The following is an 18,619-nucleotide window of genomic DNA, read 5'->3' as shown; positions in this document are numbered from 1 at the left end:
CACCCCCCCCACTCCCCTGGCACTCTTCTTCCAAATAGTGGCCGTGGGACCTTTTACATCCATCTGAGGGGCCCTCGGTTTAATGTCTCATCTGTAAGAGGGCACTTTTGGCACTGCAGCATTCCCTCGGTACTGATACTGGGAGTGCTGGCCTGGCTTCAGGGATCCAGTCTCTGGAGTGGGGCTTGAACCCACAATCTTCTGACTCGGAGGCGAGAGAGAGAGACAGAGAGATACCAATTAACCCACAACTGATGCCGCGTGCATCTGTGAACACAGAGGCAGCACGTGACGTCAACCGCACTGTCAACTGAAATAGCCGACACTTAAAGAGACAATCCATCTACATCCCTCATTGTGGAATGGGAGAATCGATGTGTTAAACTGACTGGAGGGATAAGTATTACGGGCTGCTTGGAAAAAGGCCAAGCTAACCCGAATAACACATGACAGCATCTCGATTTTAATTCCTTTCGGTTTTAATTGAACACCAGAAATTTGGAGCTTCATCTGAGAGCAGAATCTCTTTTCCAAAACCCAAAACGCACAATGCATCATTGATTTCTTTACAAAGAATTGCAATTTGAAGGGAAATCACATGTTTGGTAGGTTTAGGGCAGTCACCTGCCCTTCCTCCACCTATGCTCAATCCTCCCTGTATCACACCTTTAACAGGAGTGTTCTTTGACACCCCTCCCCCACCTCCGAGCCAACGTAAGGAGATATTAGGGACAGGTGACCAAAAGCTCGGAGAGGTCTGTTTTAAGGAGTGCCTTAAAGGAGGAGAGAGAGAGGTGGAGACTTTTACATAAGAACATTTATATTGTCAGCAAGTTTAGATACAGTACACTCTGCTCATCGAAATCATTGATATTGATTGTAAATTGCTGAGAACCAAGAACTGATCCTTGTGGTACCCCGCTAGTTACAGCCTGCCAACCCGAAAATGTCCCGTTTATTCCCATTCTCTGCTTCCTGTCCATTATCCAACCCTCAATCCATGCTAAAATATTATCCACGAAACCATGAGCCCTAATTTTGTGTAATAACCTCACGTGTGGTACCTGAACGAATGCTTTTTGCAATCTAAATACACTACATCTACTGGTTCCCCCTTATCTACCCTGCTAGTTATACCCTCAAAACAAAACTTACAAGTTTGTCAAACATGATTTCTTCTCATAAACCCTTGTTAATTCTGCTTAATCATGCTCTGATTTTCTAAATGCTTTGTTCCCACGTCCCCAATTATAGATTCTAATATTTTCCCTCGTATTGATGTTAGGTTAACTGGCCTATAGTTCCTCGCTTTCTCTCTTCCCCCTTTCTTAAATAGTAGGGTTACATTGGTCACCTTCCAATCCTGGGGATATGTTCTAGAATATAGGGAACTCTGGAAGATTAAAACCAACGCATCCACCAACTGCCAGGATGCAGGTTGTCAGGTTTTGGGATTTACCATCACTTAGTTCCTCCAGTACTATTTCTTTATATATACTGATTTCTTTAAGTTACTCATTCTCGCTATACTCTTGGTTCAACATTATTTCCGAAATGTTTTTTGTGTCTTCTCTGCAAAGGCAAATACAAAATATTTGTTTAATATCTCTGTCATTTCCTTTATTGTCCATTATAATTTCCCCTGTCTCTGCCTCGAATGGGTTCACATTTACCTTCACTAAATCTTTTCCTTTTTACATACCTATAAAAACTTTTACAATCTGTTTTCACGTCTCTTGCTAGTTTGCTCTCATATTCTCTTTTTTCAACTTCTTGGTCCTCCTTTGCTGAATTCTAAAATAGCCCAATCCCTAGTTGGTTCCTTGGCATACTCTTTTAAATGAACGATTTGTTTACATTCCATGAACTCATCCTCCACACTTTTACTGCAAATGTGGATTACCCAGTCTATATGAAAACTGAAGTCCCCCTTTATTACTGTATTAACTTTATTAAATGAGCCTCTAATTTCCCTACACTACAACTACTGTTAGGGGACTATAAAGAATTCCTGCCAATGATTTCTGCCCCTTGCTGTTTCTTAGCTCCACTCAAACTTATTTAGCTTCTTGATTTCCTGAACTAAGATCCTTTCTCTCGACTGTCTTTATCCCATCCTTTATTATCAGGGCTACCCCTCCTCCTTTTCCATTTTGCCTATCTCTTCCTAACGTTAAGTATCCTGAAAGATTTAGTCAGCAACTTTGGACACCCTTAAACTACATCTCTGTATGTTTAGAGAGGGAATTCCAGAGATTAGGGCCCAGGCAGCTGAAGGCACGGCCGCCAATGGTGGAGCGATGGGAATTGGGGGATGCTCAAGAGGGCGGAATTGGAGGAGCGCAGAGATTTCGGAGGGTTGTGAAGGATGGTGTGAATATGTGGTCAGAGGCTCATCTCGAGGACAAATGTGACACCAAGGTTCAGTCTAGTTCAGCCTCAGACAGTTGTTCGGGAAAGGGTGGAGTTGGTATATAGACCTTGTGGTGAGGACTGAAGATACTGGCTTCAATTTTCCCACTATTTAGTTGGAGGAAAATTCTGCTCATCCACCACTCATTTTTAGAGAAGCAATCTGACAATTTAGAGACAGTGAGGGGGTCGATAGAGGTGATCGTGAGGTAGAAGCAAATCAAAGAGAAGCAAAGAGACTTTATGAGATGAGACTGGCAGCTAACATAAAAGGGAACCTAAAAGTCTTCTTTCGGCAGGTAGATACCTGGATGCTAATGACATCAAGGCATATGGTGATAGTGCAGGAAAGTGGCATTGAAGTCGATGATCAGCCATGGTCATATTGAATGATGGAGCAAATTCAAGGGGCTGAATGGCCTACTCCTGCTCCTATGACCAGATTAGATGCCTCGAAAGATATTGAGGGAAGTGCGGGTGAAAACTGTAGAGGCACTGGCCATAATCTTCCAATCCTCCTTAGATACCGGGGTGGTGCCAGAGGACTGGAGAATTGCAAATGTTACACCCTTGTTCAAAAAAGGGTGCAAAGATAAACCCAGCAACTGCAAGCCAGTCAGTTTAACCTCGGTGGTGGGAAAGCCTTTAGCAAGGATAATTCAGGACAAAATTATTTGGACAAATGTGAATTAATTAAGGAAAGCCAGCACAGATTTGTTAAGGGAAAATCATGTTGAACTAACTTGCTTGAGTTTTTTGATGAGGTAACAGAGAGGGTTGATGAGGGTAATGCGGTTGATGTGGTGTACCTGGACTTCCAAAAGGCTTTTGATAAAGTGCCACATAACAGGCTTGTCAGCAAAGTTAAAGCCCATGGAATAAAAGGGACAGTGGATGGATATGAAGGGGGCTGAGCGACAGGAAAGAGAGAGGAGTGGTGAACGGTTGTTTTTTCGGACTGGAGGAAGGTATACAGTGGGGTTCCCCAGGGGTCGATATGAGGAACCACTTCTTTCCCTGATCGATATTAATGAGCTAGCCTTGGGGTGTGCCGGGCACATCTTCAAAATTTGCAGATGATACGAAGCTTGGAGGTATTGTGAACTGTGAGGAGGATAGTGATAGACTTCAAGAGGATATAGACAGACTGGTGGAATGGGCAGACAGGTGGCAGATGAAGTTTAATGCAGAGAAACGTGAAGTGATTAATTTTGGTAGGAAGAATAAGGAGAGGCAATATGAAATAAAGGATACAATTCTAAAGCAGATGCAGGAGCAGAGGGACCTGGGGGTGTATGTGCATAAGTCATTGAAGGTGACAGGGCAGGTTGAGAAAGTGGGTAATAAAGCATACAGGATCCTGGGAATTATAAATCGAGACATAGAGTACAAAAGCAAGGAGGTTATGGTAAACCTTTTATAAAACACTGGTTCGGCCTCAACTGGAGCATTGTGTCCAATTCTGGGCTCCGCACTTTAGGAAGGATGTGAAGGCATTAGAGAGGGTGCAGAAAAGATTAATGAGAATGTTTCCAGGGATGAGGGACTTCAGTTACGTGGATAGATTGGAGAAGCTGGGGCTGTTCTCCTTGGAGAAGAGAAGGCCGAGGGGTGATGTGATCGAGGTGTTCAAAATCATGAGGGGTCTGAAGAGAGTAGAGAGAGAGAAACTGTTCCCATTGGCGGAAGGATCCGGAACCAGAGGACACCGATTTAAGGTGATTGGCAAAATAAGCAACGGCGACACGGGGGAGAATTTTTTTTGTCGCGCAGAGTGGACAAACATCTGAAGAGAAAAAATTTGCGGGGCGATGGGGAAAGGACAGGGGAGTGGGACTGGAGAGCCAGTGCAGACACGATGGGCCGAATGGCCTCCTTCTGTGCTGAAACCATTCTCTGATTCTAGAACTGGGTGTCAGCAGCGCACATATGAAAACTGTTTTTGGTTGATGTCGCCGAGGGGCAGCATGTAGATGAGAAACAGGAAGGGAGCCGAGGATACCATAATGACACGATCAACAATCCATAGCAGTTCCCATATTTCCTCAGCTCCCTCTCAAGTTGCAATAGTTTTTAAAATTCATTCTTTGGGATGTGGGCGTTGCTGACAAGCCCAGTGTTTATTACCCACCCCTAATTGCCCTTGAGAAGGTGGTGGTGAGCTGCCTTCTTGAACCGCTGCAGTCCGTGTGGGGGAGGTACACCCACAGTGCTGTTAGGAAGGGAGTTCCAGGATTTTGACCCCAGCGACAGTGAAGGAACGGCCGATATAGTTCCAAGTCAGGACGGTGTGTGACTGAGAGACGATGGAGGTTCCAAACCTACTTTGTTCTTCGAGATGGTGGAGTTGTGGAATTCAACCAGAGATGGCCCAGTTCAACAAAACACACACATACACACAAACCTTCCAACAACATCACATTACCATCATCTGTTTGCTAACCTGCCGAATTACTGCTCCCCACCCCCCACCACCCCCACATGATGCGAGATCATCCAAACCTCTGCTACCTGTGTCCTAACTCACACCGAGTCCCATTCATCCATCATCCGCCTCTGCTCGCTGACCGACATTGGCTCCCGGTCCTGCCACGCCTCAATTTTCAAATTCTCACGCTTGTTTTCAAATCTCAAGGCACAACATTAGCTATCCTCCAGTCTTCCGGTACCTCTCCCGTGGCTAATGATGATACAAAAATCTCTGCCAGGGCCCCAGCAATCTCCTCCCTTGCTTCCCATAGCATCCTAGGATACACCCGGTCAGGCCCTGGGGATTTATCCACCTTAATGAGCTTCAAAACCTCCAACACCTCCTCCTTTGTAATGTTGATATGCTTCAGGATATCGGTGTTCCCTCCCTTGAACTCACTAGCTTCCATGACCTTATCCACGGTAAATACAGATGAGAAGTATTCATTTAAGACCTTGCCCATTTCCCGTGGCTCCACACATAGATTACCACACTGATCCTTAAGGGGACCTACTCTCTCCCTAGCTACCCTTTTACTCTTAATATACTTATAGAATCTTTTAGGATTCACCTTTATCTTATCTGCCAGGGAAATCGCATGGCCCCTTTTTGCCCTCCTAATTTCCTTGAGTGTACTCCTACATCCCCTATATTCCTCGAGGGACTCGCTTGATCCCAGCTGCCTATCCCTGAGATAGGCCTCCTTCTTTGTCCTGACCAGACCCTCAATATCCCTCGTCAACCAAGGTTCCCTAAACTTGCCAGCCTTGCCCTTCAATCCAACAGGAACATGCCGGCCCTGAACTCTTCCAATCTCACTTTTAAAAGCCTCCCAGTGCCAGACGTCCCTTTACCTGTAAATAGCCTCTCCCAATAAACTTTTGAGAGTTCCTGTCTGATGCCATCGAAATTAGCCTTCCCCCAATTTAGGACTTCAACCTGAGGACCAGTCCTCTCCTTTTCTATAACTATCTTGAAGCTAAGAGAGTTATGGTCACTGGTCCCAAAGTGCTCCCCCACTGACACATCAACCACCTGCCCATCCTCATTTCCTAAGAGGAGGTCGAGTGTAGCCCCTTCTCTAGTAGGGCCATCCACATACTGCTTCAGAAAACTATCCTGGACACACTTAACAAATTCTTCCCCATCTGATCCATTAGCACTAAGGCAGTCCCAGTCAATATTAGGGAAGTTAAAATCACCTACTATTACAACCCTATAATTCCTACACCTATCTGTGATTTCCCTACATATATGCTCCTCCACTTCCCTCTGACTATTGGGGGGCCTATAGTATAATCCCATCAAAGTGATCACCCCTTTCTTATTTCTAACTTCTACCCATATGGCCTCGCTGGACGTTGCCCCCTGGGATATCCTCTCTAAGTACTCCCGTGATGTCCTCCCTAATCAATAGTGCAACTCCCCCTCCTCTCTTACCTCCACCTCTGTCATGCCGGTAGCATCGGTACCCCGGAACATTGAGCTGCCAGTCCTGCCGACCCCTCAACCACGTTTCCGTAATAGCTATAATATCACAATCCCATGTACCGATCCATGCTCTGAGTTCATCTGCCTTACCTGTAAGGCTTCTTGCATTAAAGTAAATGCAGTTTAGCCTACCAGACCTTCCACGCTCCCTGTCCTGCCCCTGCCCGGCCTGCCTACTGAACTTGCTTGCTTTAACCTCTACATTTGCCTCAACTATCTCATCGGTGAGACTACTACTTTGCGTCCCGTGGGCTGGTAAGATGAGCAGAACAGTGGCAAATGGAATTTATTCCTGAGAAGTGTGAGGTGATACATTTCGGAAGGACTAACAAAGCAAGGGAATATACATTGGATGGTAGGACCCTAGGAAGTACAGAGTGACCTTGGTGTAATTGTCCATAGATCGCTGAAGGTAGAAGCACAGGTAGATAAGGTGGTTAGGAAGGCATATGGGATACTTGCCCTTATTAGCCAAGGCAGAGAATATAAGAGCAGGGAGGTTATGATGGAGCTGTATGAAACACTAGTTAGACCACAGCTGGAGTACTGTGTACCGTTCTGAGCACCACACTATAGGAAGGATGTGATTGCACTGGAGAGGGTGCAGAGGAGATTCACTAAGATGTTGTCTGGGCTGGAGCATTTCAGCTATGAAGAGAGACTGGATAGGCTAGGGTTGTTTTCCTTAGAGCAGAGAAGGCTGAGGGGGGACCTGATTGAGGTGTACAAAATTATGAGGGGCATAGGTAGGGTAGATAGGAAGAAACTTTTTTCCTTAGCAGAGGTGTCAATAACCAGCAACCATAGATTTAAGGTAAGGGGCAGGAGGTTTAGAGGGGATTTGAGGAAAAAAAATTTCACCCAGAGGGTGGTTGGAATCTGGAACTCTGCCTGAAGGGGTGGTCGAGGCAGGAACCCTCACAACATTTAAGAAGTATTTTGATGTGCACTTAAAATGCCATAACATACAAGGCTACAGGCCAAGTGTTGGAAAATGGAATTGGAACAGCTAGGTTTGACGGCCAGCGTGGACACGGTGGGCCGAAGGGCCTGTTTCTGTGCTGTATAACTCTATGACTCTCCACGGCTTTGCCCTCTGCTCCCTATCTCTGTAATCCCAACCACCACCTTCAACATTCACTCCCTCCACCACCGACGCACAGTGGCAGCAGTGTGTACCATGTACAAGATGCACTGCAGCAACTCACCAAGGCTCCTCCGACAGCACCTTCCAAACCCGCGACCTCTACCACCTAGAAGGGCAAGGGCAGCAGACGCATGGGAACACCACCAAGTTCCCCTCCAAGTCACACACCATCCTGACTTGGAACTATATCGGCCGTTCCTTCACTGTCACTGGGTCAAAATCCTGGAACTCCCTCCCTAACAGCACTGTGGGTATACCTTCACCATGACCGTCTCAAGGGCAATTGCGGATGGGTAACAAATGCCAGTGATGCCCACATCCCAAGAAAGAGAAAAAAAAACCTCCTCCAGCCGTAAAACCCGTTGGGATCTCCGCACTCCTCCAATTCCGCCCTCTTGTCCATCCCCCGATTCCCATCGCGCCACCATTGGCGGCCGTGCCTTCAGCTGCCTGGGGGGCCCTGAGCTCTGGAATTCCCTCCCTAAACCTCTCCGCCTCTCTCTCTCCTCCTTTAAGACGCTCCTTAAAAAACCGACCTCTTTGACCGAGCTTTGGGTCACCTGACCCTGATATCTCCTCATGTGGCTCGGGGTCAAATTGTCTGACAACGTGCCCGTGCCTTGGGAGGTTTTTTAAACCACACTAATGGTGCTATATAAAAACAAATTGTTGTTGTAGCTGTCACAAGCCCGCCTCTTCCTGTCACATGGTACGACAGAGGGGGCGGCAGACACCACATACGCCACACTCCACCAGCACCTGCCCTCGGTGACTCTCAAGGTACAATGTCAGCCTGGAGATTACCAGAAACAGTGGTGGGAGACATTGGCTGACTAGAATCCATTCCATACTCTCTACCCATTTCCTCCAGGAAATCACCTCCTCCCCCGAAACTCTGCTATCCCAGTGCCCGAACTCGCATCGAGTCCAGTCCACCCGTCATGGCCCCACTGTGCCCGCTGATCGACACTGGCTCTCGGTCAGGGCAATGCCTCCAATTTAAAATCCTCATCTTATTTTCAACTCTCTCCCTGGCCTCGCTGTGCGGACCTTGTCACTGGGCTCTTCTACCCTGAGCTTCCGGAGGCTGCTTACAAAATCCCTCTCGGGTTCCTTGCGGTCTTGGGTTAACGGAGACTGTGTCCACATCAGGGGAAAACCACTCTAAGTTCAGTTCTGAGACGGTCCACAGAGACTGGTGCACGCTCCCGTAAGGGGAGGTAACCCACCTGATCAGAATGTGATCAAGACTCCCAACAGCCCAGCAAACACTAATTCACACACATACCAGCAATATAGATAGGAGAGAATTGTAAAAGGAACCATTCACTCCCACTGTACACAATCCTAATGGATCAAACCCCTTCCCATTCACTCCCATTGTACACAATCCCAATGGACCCAAACTCCTTCCCATTCATTCCTATTGTACACAATCCCAATGGATCAAACCCCTTCCCATTCATTCCCACTGTCCACAATCCCAATGGATCAAACCCCTTCCCATTCACTCCCATTGTACACAATCCTAATGGGCCAAACCCCTTCCTATTCACTCCCACTGTCCACAATCCCAATGGATCAAACCCCTTCCCATTCACTCCCATTGTACACAATCCCAATGGATCAAACCCTTCCCATTCACTCCCATTGTACACAATCCCAATGGATCAAACCCCTTCCCATTCATTCCCACTGTCCACAATCCCAATGGATCAAACCCCTTCCCATTCACTCCCATTGTACACAATCCCAATGGATCAAACCCTTCCCATTCACTCCCATTGTACACAATCCCAATGGATCAAACCCTTCCCATTCACTCCCATTGTACACAATCCCAATGGATCAAACCCTTCCCATTCACTCCCATTGTACACAATCCCAATGGATCAAACCCTTCCCATTCACTCCCATTGTACACAATCACAATGGATCAAAACCCTTCCTATTCATTCTCACTGTCCACAATCCCAATGGATCAAACCCCTTCCCATTCACTCCCATTGTACACAATCCCAATGGATCAAACCCCTTCCCATTCACTCCCATTGTACACAATCCTAATGGGCCAAACCCCTTCCTATTCACTCCCACTGTCCACAATCCCAATGGATCAAACCCCTTCCCATTCACTCCCATTGTACACAATCCCAATGGATCAAACCCTTCCCATTCACTCCCATTGTACACAATCCCAATGGATCAAACCCTTCCCATTCACTCCCATTGTACACAATCACAATGGATCAAACCCCTTCCTATTCATTCTCACTGTCCACAATCCCAATGGATCAAACCCCTTCCCATTCACTCCCATTGTACACAATCCCAATGGATCAAACCCCTTCCCATTCACTCCCATTGTACACAATCCCAGTGGACACAAACTCCTTCCCATTCATTCCTATTGTACACAATCTCAATGCACCAAACCGCTTCCCATTCGCTCCCATTGTACACAATCCCAATGGACCCAAACCCCTTCCCCTTCATTCCTATTGTATACAATCCCAATGGATCAAACCCCTTCCCATTCACTCCCACTGTACACAATCCCAATGGACCCAAACCCCTTCCCATTCATTCCTAATGTGCACAATCCCAATGGACCAAACGCCTTCCTATTCACTCCCATTGTACACAATCTCAATGGATCAAACCCCTTCCCATTCGCTCCCATTGTACACAATCCCAATGGACCCAAACCCCTTCCCATTCACTCCCATTGTACACAATCCCAATGGACCCAAACCCCTTCCCATTCATTCATATTGTACACAATACTGATGGATCAAACTCCTTCCCATTCACTCACATTGTACACAATCCCAATGGATCAAACCCCTTCCCATTCACTCCCATTGTACACAATCCCAATGGTTCAAACCCCTTCCCATTCATTCCTATTGTACACAATCCTAATGGATCAAACCCCTTCCCATTCACTCCCATTGTGCACAATCCCAATGGATCAAACCCCTTCCCATTCACTCCTATTGTACACAATCCTAATGGATCAAACCCCTTCCCATTCACTCCCATTGTACACAATCCTAATGGATCAAACCCCTTCCCATTCACTCCCATTGTACACAATCCCAATGGACCCAAACCCCTTCCCATTCATTCACATTGTACACAATCCCAATGGATCAAACCCCTTCCCATTCACTCACATTGAACACAATCCCAATGGATCAAACCCCTTCCCATTCATTCCTATTGTGCACAATCCCAATGGATCAAACCCCTTCCCATTCACTCACATTGTACACAATCCCAATGGATCAAACCCCTTCCCATTCACTCCCATTGTGCACAATCCCAATGGATCAAACCTCTTCCCATTCATTCCTATTGTACACAATCCTAATGGATCAAACCCCTTCCCATTCACTCCCATTGTACACAATCCCAATGGATCAAACCCCTTCCCATTCACTCCCATTGTACACAATTCCAATGGATCAAACCCCTTCCCATTCACTCCCATTGTACACAATCCTAATGGATCAAACCCCTTCCCATTCACTCCCATTGTACACAATCCCAATGGATCAAACCCCTTCCCATTCACTCCCATTGTACACAATCCTAATGGATCAAACCCCTTCCCATTCACTCCCATTGTACACAATCTCAATGGATCAATCCCCTTCCCATTCACTCACATTGTACACAATCCCAATGGATCAAACCCCTTCCCATTCACTCACATTGTACACAATCCCAATGGATCAAACCCCTTCCCATTCATTCCTCTTGTACACAATCCTAATGGATCAAACCCCTTCCCATTCACTCCCATTGTGCACAATCCCAATGGATCAAACCCCTTCCCATTCATTCCTATTGTACACAATCCTAATGGATCAAACCCCTTCCCATTCACTCCCATTGTACACAATCCCAATGGATCAAACCCCTTCCCATTCACTCCCATTGTACACAATTCCAATGGATCAAACCCCTTCCCATTCACTCCCATTGTACACAATCCCAATGGTTCAAACCCCTTCCCATTCACTCCCATTGTACACAATCCCAATGGATCAAACCCCTTCCCATTCACTCCCATTGTACACAATCCCAATGGATCAAACCCCTTCCCATTCACTCCCATTGTACACAATCCCAATGGATCAAACCCCTTCCCATTCACTCCCATTGTACACAATTCCAATGGATCAAACCCCTTCCCATTCACTCCCATTGTACACAATCCCAATGGATCAAACTCCTTCCCATTCACTCACATTGTACACAATCCTAATGGATCAAACCCCTTCCCATTCACTCCCATTGTACACAATCCCAATGGATCAAACCCCTTCCCATTCACTCCCATTGTACACAATCTCAATGGATCAAACCCCTTCCCATTCACTCACATTGTACACAATCCCAATGGATCAAACTCCTTCCCATTCATTCCTATTGTACACAATCCCAATGGATCAAACCCTTTCCCATTCACTCCCATTGTACACAATCCCAATGGACCCAAACCCCTTCCCATTCATTCCTATTGTACACAATCCCAATGGATCAAACCCCTTCCCATTCACTCCCATTGTACACAATCTTAATGGATCAAACCCCTTCCCATTCACTCACATTGTACACAATCCCAATGGATCAAACTCCTTCCCATTCACTCCCATTGTACACAATCCTAATGGATCAAACTCCTTCCCATTCACTCCCATTGTACACAATCCTAATGGATCAAACCCCTTCCCATTCACTCCTATTGTACACAATCCTAATGGATCAAACCCCTTCCCATTCACTCCCATTGTGCACAATCTCAATGGATCAAACCCCTTCCCATTCACTCCCATTGTACACAATCCTAATGGATCAAACCCCTTCCCATTCACTCCCATTGTACACAATCCCAATGGACCCAAACCCCTTCCCATTCACTCCCATTGTACACAATCACAATGGATCAAACCCCTTCCCATTCACTCCCATTGTACACAATCCCAATGGACCCAAACCCCTTCCCATTCTCTCCCATTGTACACAATCCCAATGGATCAAACCCCTTCCCATTCACTCCCATTGTACACAATCACAATGGATCAAACCCCTTCCCATTCACTCCCATTGTACACAATCCCAATGGACCCAAACTCCTTCCCATTCATTCCTATTGTACACAATCCTAATAGATCAAACCCCTTCCCATTCACTCCTATTGTACACAATCCCAATGGACCCAAACTCCTTCCCATTCACTCCCATTGTACACAATCCCAATGGACCCAAACTCCTTCCCATTCATTCCTATTGTACACAATCCTAATGGATCAAACCCCTTCCCATTCACTCCCATTGTACACAATCTCAATGGATCAAACCCCTTCCCATTCACTCCCATTGTACACAATCCCAATGGATCAAACCCCTTCCCATTCACTCCCATTGTACACAATCCCAATGGATCAAACCCCTTCCCATTCACTCCCATTGTACACAATCCCAATGGACCCAAACCCCTTCCCATTCATTCCTATTGTACACAATCCTAATGGATCAAACCCCTTCCCATTCACTCCCATTGTACACAATCTCAATGGATCAAACCCCTTCCCATTCACTCCCATTGTACACAATCCCAATGGATCAAACCCCTTCCCATTCACTCCCATTGTACACAATTCCAATGGATCAAACCCCTTCCCATTCACTCCCATTGTACACAATCCCAATGGACCCAAACCCCTTCCCATTCATTCCTATTGTACACAATCCTAATGGATCAAACTCCTTCCCATTCTCTCCCATTGTACACAATCCCAATGGATCAAACCCCTTCCCATTCACTCCCATTGTACACAATTCCAATGGATCAAACCCCTTCCCATTCACTCCCATTGTACACAATCCTAATGGATCAAACCCCTTCCCATTCACTCCCATTGTACACAATCCCAATGGATCAAACCCCTTCCCATTCACTCCCATTGTACACAATCCTAATGGATCAAACCCCTTCCCATTCACTCCCATTGTACACAATCTCAATGGATCAAACCCCTTCCCATTCACTCACATTGTACACAATCCCAATGGATCAAACCCCTTCCCATTCACTCACATTGTACACAATCCCAATGGATCAAACCCCTTCCCATTCATTCCTATTGTACACAATCCTAATGGATCAAACCCCTTCCCATTCACTCCCATTGTGCACAATCCCAATGGATCAAACCCCTTCCCATTCACTCCCACTGTGCACAATCCCAATGGATCAAACCCCTTCCCATTCATTCCTATTGTACACAATCCTAATGGATCAAACCCCTTCCCATTCACTCCCATTGTACACAATCCCAATGGATCAAACCCCTTCCCATTCACTCCCATTGTACACAATTCCAATGGATCAAACCCCTTCCCATTCACTCCCATTGTACACAATCCCAATGGTTCAAACCCCTTCCCATTCACTCCCATTGTACACAATCCCAATGGATCAAACCCCTTCCCATTCACTCCCATTGTACACAATCCCAATGGATCAAACCCCTTCCCATTCACTCCCATTGTACACAATTCCAATGGATCAAACCCCTTCCCATTCACTCCCATTGTACACAATCCCAATGGATCAAACTCCTTCCCATTCACTCACATTGTACACAATCCTAATGGATCAAACCCCTTCCCATTCACTCCCATTGTACACAATCCCAATGGATCAAACCCCTTCCCATTCACTCCCATTGTACACAATCCCAATGGATCAAACCCCTTCCCATTCACTCCCATTGTACACAATTCCAATGGATCAAACCCCTTCCCATTCACTCCCATTGTACACAATCCCAATGGTTCAAACCCCTTCCCATTCACTCCCATTGTACACAATCCCAATGGATCAAACCCCTTCCCATTCACTCCCATTGTACACAATCCCAATGGATCAAACCCCTTCCCATTCACTCCCATTGTACACAATTCCAATGGATCAAACCCCTTCCCATTCACTCCCATTGTACACAATCCCAATGGATCAAACTCCTTCCCATTCACTCACATTGTACACAATCCTAATGGATCAAACCCCTTCCCATTCACTCCCATTGTACACAATCCCAATGGATCAAACCCCTTCCCATTCACTCCCATTGTACACAATCTCAATGGATCAAACCCCTTCCAATTCACTCACATTGTACACAATCCCAATGGATCAAACTCCTTCCCATTCATTCCTATTGTACACAATCCTAATGGATCAAACCCTTTCCCATTCACTCCCATTGTACACAATCCCAATGGATCAAACCCCTTCCCATTCACTCCCATTGTACACAATCCCAATGGACCCAAACCCCTTCCCATTCATTCCTATTGTACACAATCCCAATGGATCAAACCCCTTCCCATTCACTCCCATTGTACACAATCTCAATGGATCAAACCCCTTCCCATTCACTCACATTGTACACAATCCCAATGGATCAAACTCCTTCCCATTCACTCCCATTGTACACAATCCTAATGGATCAAACCCCTTCCCATTCACTCCCATTGTACACAATCCCAATGGATCAAACTCCTTCCCATTCACTCCCATTGTACACAATCCTAATGGATCAAACCCCTTCCCATTCACTCCTATTGTACACAATCCTAATGGATCAAACCCCTTCCCATTCACTCCCATTGTGCACAATCTCAATGGATCAAACCCCTTCCCATTCACTCACATTGTACACAATCCTAATGGATCAAACCCCTTCCCATTCACTCCCATTGTACACAATCCCAATGGACCCAAACCCCTTCCCATTCACTCCCATTGTACACAATCACAATGGATCAAACCCCTTCCCATTCACTCCCATTGTACACAATCCTAATGGATCAAACCCCTTCCCATTCACTCCCATTGTGCACAATCTCAATGGATCAAACCCCTTCCCATTCACTCACATTGTACACAATCCTAATGGATCAAACCCCTTCCCATTCACTCCCATTGTACACAATCCCAATGGACCCAAACCCCTTCCCATTCACTCCCATTGTACACAATCACAATGGATCAAACCCCTTCCCATTCACTCCCATTGTACACAATCCCAATGGACCCAAACCCCTTCCCATTCATTCCTATTGTACACAATCCTAATGGATCAAACCCCTTCCCATTCACTCCCATTGTACACAATCCCAATGGATCAAACCCCTTCCCATTCACTCCCATTGTGCACAATCTCAATGGATCAAACCCCTTCCCATTCACTCACATTGTACACAATCCTAATGGATCAAACCCCTTCCCATTCACTCCCATTGTACACAATCCCAATGGACCCAAACCCCTTCCCATTCACTCCCATTGTACACAATCACAATGGATCAAACCCCTTCCCATTCACTCCCATTGTACACAATCCCAATGGACCCAAACCCCTTCCCATTCATTCCTATTGTACACAATCCTAATGGATCAAACCCCTTCCCATTCACTCCCATTGTACACAATCCTAATGGATCAAACCCCTTCCCATTCACTCCCATTGTACACAATCCCAATGGACCCAAACCCCTTCCCATTCATTCCTATTGTACACAATCCTAATGGATCAAACCCCTTCCCATTCACTCCCATTGTACACAATCACAATGGATCAAACCCCTTCCCATTCACTCCCATTGTACACAATCCCAATGGATCAAACCCCTTCCCATTCACTCCCATTGTACACAATCCCAATGGACCCAAACCCCTTCCCATTCATTCCTATTGTACACAATCCTAATGGATCAAACCCCTTCCCATTCACTCCCATTGTACACAATCACAATGGATCAAACCCCTTCCCATTCACTCCCATTGTACACAATCCCAATGGATCAAACCCCTTCCCATTCACTCCCATTGTACACAATCCCAATGGACCCAAACCCCTTCCCATTCATTCCTATTGTACACAATCCTAATGGATCAAACCCCTTCCCATTCACTCCCATTGTACACAATCCCAATGGACCCAAACCCCTTCCCATTCACTCCCATTGTACACAATCACAATGGATCAAACCCCTTCCCATTCACTCCCATTGTACACAATCCCAATGGACCCAAACCCCTTCCCATTCATTCCTATTGTACACAATCCTAATGGATCAAACCCCTTCCCATTCACTCCCATTGTACACAATCCCAATGGATCAAACCCCTTCCCATTCACTCCCATTGTACACAATCCTAATGGATCAAACCCCTTCCCATTCACTCCCATTGTACACAATCCCAATGGACCCAAACCCCTTCCCATTCATTCCTATTGTACACAATCCTAATGGATCAAACCCCTTCCCATTCACTCCCATTGTACACAATCCCAATGGATCAAACCCCTTCCCATTCACTCCCATTGTACACAATCCCAATGGATCAAACCCCTTCCCATTCATTCCTATTGTACACAATCCTAATGGATCAAACTCCTTCCCATTCACTCCCATTGTACACAATCCCAATGGATCAAACCCCTTCCCATTCACTCCCATTGTACACAATCCCAATGGATCAAACCCCTTCCCATTCACTCCCATTGTACACAATCCCAATGGATCAAACCCCTTCCCATTCATTCCTATTGTACACAATCCTAATGGATCAAACTCCTTCCCATTCACTCCCATTGTACACAATCCCAATGGATCAAACCCCTTCCCATTCACTCCCATTGTACACAATCCTAATGGATCAAACCCCTTCCCATTCACTCCCATTGTACACAATCTCAATGGATCAAACCCCTTCCCATTCACTCACATTGTACACAATCCCAATGGATCAAACCCCTTCCCATTCACTCACATTGTACACAATCCCAATGGATCAAACCCCTTCCCATTCATTCCTATTGTACACAATCCTAATGGATCAAACCCCTTCCCATTCACTCACATTGTACACAATCCCAATGGATCAAACCCCTTCCCATTCACTCCCATTGTACACAATTCCAATGGATCAAACCCCTTCCCATTCACTCCCATTGTACACAATCCCAATGGTTCAAACCCCTTCCCATTCACTCCCATTGTACACAATCCCAATGGATCAAACCCCTTCCCATTCACTCCCATTGTACACAATCCCAATGGATCAAACCCCTTCCCATTCACTCCCATTGTACACAATTCCAATGGATCAAACCCCCTCCCATTCACTCCCATTGTACACAATCACAATGGATCAAACTCCTTCCCATTCACTCACATTGTACACAATCCTAATGGATCAAACCCCTTCCCATTCACTCCCATTGTACACAATCCCAATGGATCAAACTCCTTCCCATTCATTCCTATTGTACACAATCCCAATGGTTCAAACCCCTTCCCATTCACTCCCATTGTACACAATCCCAATGGATCAAACCCCTTCCCATTCACTCCCATTGTACACAATCCCAATGGATCAAACCCCTTCCCATTCACTCCCATTGTACACAATTCCAATGGATCAAACCCCTTCCCATTCACTCCCATTGTACACAATCCCAATGGATCAAACTCCTTCCCATTCATTCCCATTGTACACAATCCCAATGGATCAAACCCCTTCCCATTCACTCCCATTGTACACAATTCCAATGGATCAAACCCCTTCCCATTCACTCCCATTGTACACAATCACAATGGATCAAACTCCTTCCCATTCACTCACATTGTACACAATCCTAATGGATCAAACCCCTTCCCATTCACTCCCATTGTACACAATCCCAATGGATCAAACCCCTTCCCATTCACTCCCATTGTACACAATCTCAATGGATCAAACCCCTTCCCATTCACTCACATTGTACACAATCCCAATGGATCAAACTCCTTCCCATTCATTCCTATTGTACACAATCCCAATGGTTCAAACCCCTTCCCATTCACTCCCATTGTACACAATCCCAATGGATCAAACCCCTTCCCATTCACTCCCATTGTACACAATCCCAATGGATCAAACCCCTTCCCATTCACTCCCATTGTACACAATTCCAATGGATCAAACCCCTTCCCATTCACTCCCATTGTACACAATCCCAATGGATCAA

This window comes from Heterodontus francisci, chromosome 44, assembly GCF_036365525.1.
Source record: "Heterodontus francisci isolate sHetFra1 chromosome 44, sHetFra1.hap1, whole genome shotgun sequence".
NCBI lineage: Eukaryota > Metazoa > Chordata > Chondrichthyes > Heterodontiformes > Heterodontidae > Heterodontus > Heterodontus francisci.
This window is presented reverse-complemented; position numbering follows the sequence as displayed.